The sequence below is a fragment of the Berghia stephanieae genome, chromosome 13, assembly GCF_034508935.2.
Source record: "Berghia stephanieae isolate SIO BIC M18660-M18661 chromosome 13, UCSD_Bste_1.3, whole genome shotgun sequence".
Lineage (NCBI taxonomy): Eukaryota > Metazoa > Mollusca > Gastropoda > Nudibranchia > Aeolidiidae > Berghia > Berghia stephanieae.
The window spans coordinates 38812957-38818658 of record NC_088372.1 but is presented as its reverse complement, the minus strand read 5'-3'; the positions used below and the strand labels follow the sequence as shown (position 1 = coordinate 38818658).

The window sequence follows — 5702 nt, the reverse complement described above, 5'->3', positions numbered from 1 at the left end:
ATTATTCCACTCCCCCCCATAGATAAAAACGCATCAATTATTTTTTTTCCAGACCCCCCATTTGGAATTTAACCCCAAAAATTTCTTAAGGTATTCTTCATTTTAAAAAATTTTTTTAAAAACCACACAACTAAAAAGCTGGATTGTTTAAAATGACTTAATTATGACTCCCTGTTAGTATTATTTTAATTGATTTCAATATAAAACGCTTGAGCCTGATTGACAGCAAAAGCACTATAATAAGTGTTATTGATCATTATTATTAATGACATAAAAGTTTACATAATAATTATTTTTCTGACTTCAGATTATCAAGCGTTATATTTCTATAAATTTGAAATTGAGCTTTATATAGCGCAATATCCACTAAATGTGCTCAAGCGCTTTACAAGGGTCCTGGTCAACAGCAACATTTAACATGTAGGACGGGACGTGACGCTTTTTAGGCGATATTACAATTTTCCGGACAAAGACAACACTGTTAACGGCCAGGTACTCATTTTACCCTGAGTACGGTGGGAGAATGTGAGTAAAGGCCTTTTCCAAGGACTCAACTATGCGCGAGCGCGAGGCTCGAACCCAGGACCTTCCGATCCGAAAGCGAGTGTCATACACTAGACCACAATAGCCGCAAAATTAGATAGAGTAGTTTAAAGAGAAGTATCATTAAAGATTTGTGTCTTTAATTCAGATGTAACAAATTCGGAAGGGACTGAGGGATAGAATAAAAGATTTCTTAAACACTCTTGCGTTTTAGAATTTGACTGTTGTTTCCAACGGGCGAGCATTCGCAGCTCAAGCTGAAATTAGAAACACGTCTGGCATTCCAAAATGTAAGACTATAAGAATTTTAATAATCATCATTTTATTCTTTTCGAGCACATTGATTTCGCGATGTGCAATTCAAAACTGCGCTATATAAGGTCACACTGCGACTGACACCAGGACATTTCAATACTACCTTGAAATATGCCAAGCAATTTTTGCATTTTTTCAATAATGTAATCCTAGTTTTGTTTTTTTTTTTAATGGAATCGTGTAATCATCCAACTTACCGTCCAATGCAAGCAAGTATGTTTGGTCAGCTTGTTTCCTCTTGGCCACCATGGACAGTTTCTTGGACATGAGTCGGTGTCCCAGGAAGTAGTACATATACATCACCTGAAAATATGGTTTAAATCTCTCTTTACCAACTACAGAAAAATCGTCACATTCGTTACGATACAGCCAACAATTTTCTTATTCAAATTTCTCTTGTACATTATAAAATTTAATGAAAATGAACAGCGTGTTGTAGAGCATGTTTTGCTATAGAAATTTTGTATCGCAAGAACTTACTGCTATTGTGTTCCAGTGATAAAAAAATATATTTTTGTGTTAGTTGGGTGTGAAGATTTGGGGGAAATACTGACAATGGCTGGTAAGGAGAGAGTTAACACATTGTTCTTTTAATAGATGGTTATTGTTTTTAGCCCTTTTTATGAGTAGTTCTCACTAAATTGTATCAATCAAACTAAAAACGTCTAAGCTTCGACGCCATTGCTGTGTGTGGTACGTTTTATTCATTTCCAAGACAACAACAAAAATAATGAAATTCACTTGTTTCTCTTTTAGATAAATCATGTATGGATGGGCGGAAGGGAAAGGAGGGGGCGGGGGGGGGGGGGAGAGGTTGGGTGTTGAAATACCTGACTCCATCGTTTCCTGTGCCTAATCTTCGTCTTATCCTTTAGGTGTGCCGAGACGGTGTTGCCGCCAGGTAGGTTCCACACCAGTCTTCCACCGTACGGGTTTCTACCACTGTGGGTGGCGGGATTCGAACTACAGTCTTATGGACCGCACTGAAAACAGAAAAAAAAATCTTGAGCATTTATAGAGCACCAAAATCTGCCAAATATGCTCAAGGAGCTTTTCAATCGGTCATTAGCCAACAGCAACACTTAACATGTTGTCTAATAGGCGATATTACATTTTTTTTTCAGACAGAGTCAATCTTGTTAAGAGCCAGGTACTCATTTCACACCTGAGTTCGAGAAGAGAATGAGAGTAAAGAGCCTTTTCAAAGGACTTAACTATGCGCCACTCAGATCTTGTCTCGAACCAAGGAACGTCCGATCCCAAGGCAAGCGCCATACAACAATACCACATAGCCGCACCAAAAAAAATGTTAAGATAAAATCTCAGCTCCAGTTGATCAAAAAGAGAAGTAACCATGGCTCAGCTGGTATAGAACTTGCTTCGAACCCAGAAGAATCGTGATTAACACCGGGTCAAGTCAAGTGGAGATTTTTTTCTGACGTCCATGCAGCAGTGAATGGGTCGCTGGGTCTGTCAGATCTGGCAGAGAGTCCTAAGCGATGATAAATTGTGTATGGATGGGCGGAAGGGGGAGGGTGGGGGGAGGTTCTATCAAAAGAGTTGCAAGCAATTGCATTGCTATCGTCTATTCGATGCTATCAAAACTGAAATAACCCCTGGCCCCGCGGCCCTGATGTTTCCGAAGGACTACCTAATAAGAGAGACATACGGTTTTCCCTTTACGACATACAACACAATCAATACAACACAAAATACAGAGTAAAGGTTGTTTTCAAAGACAGAAAGATGGAATGAAATTGACATCACTCAGCTCTTTGTTTTTGTCTTTAGGCATCCATATTGGTGACTAGTTCTCAATATCCCAGATTGTAAATGTTCAAAGTTACACATAGTTTTGTGCGTGTGTACGTTATAACCGGCTGGCGGATGTTGTGTGTATTTATTTATCTAAACGCATCGCACCAATAGAATGACGGGAGCTGACGTCACTTTGTTATTGTATTTTTATCGTAAGATGGATGAAAAGTCTTGACTTAATTCTCTCCAAGAGACTCTAAACGCATTTATATCGAAATAGAAAAGGGAGTGAGAGAGCAAATGATAGAGGGGAAGGGAAAGCAAGTTGCAGATCGAGATGTTGGGGGTGGGGGAGGGGGATTAATATGATAGCTGGAGGAAAAGGATAGAGATAAAAGATAAGATTTTTTAAAAGAGCAAGAAAGAGAGAATGACATCAAGGGAGAGATGAGAGAGACAGATATATATATATATATATATATATATATATATATATATATATATATATATATATATAGATAGATAGATAGATAGAAGAGAGAGAGAGAGAGAGAGAGAGAGGAGAGAGGAGAGAGAGAGAGAGAGAGAGAGAGAGAGAGAGAGAGAGAGACCTATATACCTTGCCGCAATGTCAATCACTCGTACAAGAAGTTTGACGAAATCGTTGACCAGGAAATCTTTCCATCATCTGCGTGTGCTTGGAAAGCATCATCGAAGAATATGTGGGCTGTATGAAAAGATGAAACATTGTATAAAAAGATGACACATTGTATGAAAAGATGAAACATTGTATGAAAAGATGACACATTGTATGAAAAGATGACACGTTGTATGAAAAGATGAAACATTGTATGAAAAGATGAAACATTGTATGAAAAGATGACACATTGTATGAAAAGATGAAACGTTGTATGAAAAGATGAAACATTGTATGAAAAGATGATTATTGTATGAAAGATGAAACATTAGATGAAAAGATGAAACATTGTATGAAAAGATGAAACATTGTATGAAAAGATGAAACATTGTATGAAAAGATGAAACATTGTATGAAAAGATGAAACATTGTATGAAAAGATGTAACGTTTTATGAAAAGATGTAACGTTTTATGAAAACATGATACATTGTATGAAAATATGAAACGTTGTAGGAAAAGATGGAAAATTGTATGCAAAGATGAAACATTATATGAAAAGATGAAACATTGTATGAAAAGATGAAACATTGTATGAAAAGATGAAACATTATATGAAAAGATGTAACGTTTTATGAAAACATGATACATTGTATGAAAATATGAAACGTTGTAGGAAAAAATGGAACATTGTATGCAAAGATGAAACATTATATGAAAAGATGAAACATTGTATGAAAAGATGAAACATTGTATGAAAAGATGTAACGTTTTCTGAAAAGATGATGCATTGTATGAAAAGATTAAACATTGTATGAAAAGATGTAACGTTTTCTGAAAAGATGAAACATTGTATGAAAAGATGTAACGTTTTCTGAAAAGATGATACATTGTATGAAAAGATGAAACATTGTATGAAAAGATGTAACGTTTTATGAAAAGATGATACATTGTATGAAAAGATGGAACATTGTATGAAAAGATGGAACATTGTATGAAAAGATGGAACATTGTATGAAAAGAAACATTGCATGAAAGGATGAAACATTGTATGAAAAGATGGAACATCGTATGAGAAGATGGAACGTTGTATGAAAAGATAAAACATTGCATGAAAAGATGGAACAGTGTATGAGAAGATGGAACATTATTTGAAAAGATGGAACGTTGTATGAAAAGATGAAACAGCTACTATTGCGACACGTTGAAGTTACTATTGCCACGCTATGAAGTTAATTGTGACACTTTGAAGTTACGATTGAGACACCACGTTGATGTTACCATTGCGATACTTTGAAGTTACTATTGCGACACTTTGAAGTTACTATTGTGACACTTTGAAGTTACTATTGCGACACTTTGAAGTTACTATTGCGACACTTTGAAGTTACTATTGTGACACTTTGAAGTTACTATTGCGACACTTTAAAGTTACTATTGTGACACTTTGAAGTCATAATGACGACAAATTGAAGTTAGAATTACCTTCAAACTCATAGTAGTCCGGATCCTGTATTTTAAAAAACAACCGGGCATTTCGTCGAGCGCTTTGGTCCGAGTCTAACCTGAAAATGGAAAATTTTCAACAATAGAAAATATGTGACCCGTTCTTTCAAAGCTGTATTATGTCGGGATGGATTGAGTGCTGATGACGTGTGATGAAACTTGCAGTGAGGCTATGTGGTCTAGTGGTATGACACTCGCTTTCGGATCCTAAGCTCCTGAGTTCTAGCCTCTCTCGGCGCATAGTTGAGTCCTTGGAAAAGGCTCTTTACTCATCACATTCACCGCATTCAGGTGTAAAATGAGTACCTGGCAACTAACAGCGTTGTCTCTGTCGGAAAAAAAATTGTAATATCGCCTAAAAGGCGTCATGTTTTGTTCTATATGTTACGTGTTGCTGTTGGCCAGGGACCATGTGTAAAGCGCTTTGAGCACATTTAGTAGTTGTTGCACTATAATATTTTTTTTCTTATTGGCAGGTCTGATAATTTTTTTTAATTTTTGCAATGGAAAGTCTCTCAAACCAACATAAAATATTGTCCATATTACAACAATGATCAATCAAGCCCATCATTGCTTTCGATTATCAGACCTGCAGATAAATGCACGTCGGCTCATTCTGTAAACAGAAGTTTCAGACACAAAAAAAATGTAACTGGCTGGCAGTTAATTCCATTTCATTAAAGTGGAAAAAACTATAATTACATTCCTTGCAAAAAAAAAAAAAAAAAAAACAAAGAAGAAAATACTCACAAATAACTCGAAGTCTGTATTTCTCATCCTTTTATTAACGAATTCACTTTCATGGACCTAATTCATCCCAACATAATACCATTTTGAGAGAGTGAGTCACATATTATCAACAACAATTTTAATTGAAAGTTAATATACATTATAGTCATAACTCCAATAGATTTGTATTCTTTCTTTCTTCTCGTAATCTCCAAA

At 35.9% G+C, this 5702-nt stretch overlaps 1 protein-coding gene and 1 pseudogene across 2 annotated transcripts in view; one reads left to right on the top strand and one right to left on the bottom strand.

The window, feature by feature from the left end:
- The window catches only part of LOC144959054 (uncharacterized), a 136088-nt gene that overhangs the window by 24440 nt on the left and 105946 nt on the right, over positions 1-5702 (top strand). The window lies entirely within an intron of this gene.
- Positions 651-5702, bottom strand: part of LOC144958942 (chitin synthase chs-2-like) — a 12780-nt pseudogene continuing 7728 nt past the window's right edge.